At 52.8% G+C, this 1,168-nt stretch overlaps 1 protein-coding gene across 5 annotated transcripts in view; it reads left to right on the top strand.

Moving 5' to 3' along the window:
• EPS15L1 (epidermal growth factor receptor pathway substrate 15 like 1) overlaps nt 1-1,168 on the top strand; it is a 95,615-nt gene that overhangs the window by 29,122 nt on the left and 65,325 nt on the right. The window lies entirely within an intron of this gene.

Here is a 1,168-nt window from a genome sequence, read left to right on the forward strand (position 1 = left end):
ATGCACGTGGACGGGAAGGGCAGGGAGAGGGAGAGAGAGAATCTCATGCAGACAATTTAGAGAGAGAACACACGTATGCGCACACACACATGCACGTGGACGGGAAGGGAAGGGGGAGGGAGAGAGAGAATCTCATGCAGACAGTTTAGAGAGAGAATGCATGTATGCGCACATACACACATGCATGCACGTGGACGGGAAGGGAGAGGGAGAGAGAATCTCATGGAGACAATTTAGAGAGAACGCACGTATGCGCGCACACACACGCATGCACGTGGACGGGAAGGGCAGGGAGAGGGAGAGAGAGAATCTCATGCAGACAGTTTAGAGAGAGAGAATGCACGTATGCGCACACACACATGCACGTGGACGGGAAGGGCAGGGAGAGGGAGAGAGAGAATCTCATGCAGACAGTTTAGAGAGAACGCACGTATGCGCATACACATGCATGCACGTGGACGGGAAGGGCAGGGAGAGGGGGAGAGAGAATCTCACGCAGACAATTTAGAGAGAGAGAACGCACGTATGCGCGCACACACACGCATGCACGTGGATGGGAAGGGCAGGGAGAGGGAGAGAGAGAGAGAGAATCTCAAGCAGACACCGTGCTGAGCAGGTAGCCCAATGCGGGGCTCGATCCCACAACCCTGAGATCATGACTGGTCAGAGTCAGACGCTCAACATTACTGAGCCACCAGGCACCCCCACCATCTTGACCATTTTTAAGCATATAGTTAGTAGCGTTAGGTACATTCACACTGTTGTGCAGCCATCTCCACCATCCATCTCTAGAACTTTCTCATCACTCCAAACTGAAACTCTGTCCCCATTAAACACTAACTCCCCCCTGCCCCGCCCCAGCCCCTGGCGCCCACCAGTCTGCTTCTTGTCTCTCAGAGTGTGACTCCTCTAGGGACCTCATAGAAGTGGAATCACAGTACCTGTCCTGTGGTGTCTGGCTTATTTTATTCAGCATAATGTCCTCAGGGTTCATCCCTGTTGTAGTCTGGGTCAGAATCTCTTGTTTTTTGAGGCTGAAGAATATTCCATTGCGTGGATGCACCACATTTTGGTTATCCATTCTGTCAACAGATGCTTGTGAGGGTTACTTAGTGCTCCCGTGGCTCCAGCTTGTGGGCAGAGCAGGTAGTGAGGGGTCTGCCCCCCC

The sequence above is a fragment of the Neomonachus schauinslandi genome, chromosome 1, assembly GCF_002201575.2.
Source record: "Neomonachus schauinslandi chromosome 1, ASM220157v2, whole genome shotgun sequence".
NCBI classification, from domain to species: domain Eukaryota; kingdom Metazoa; phylum Chordata; class Mammalia; order Carnivora; family Phocidae; genus Neomonachus; species Neomonachus schauinslandi.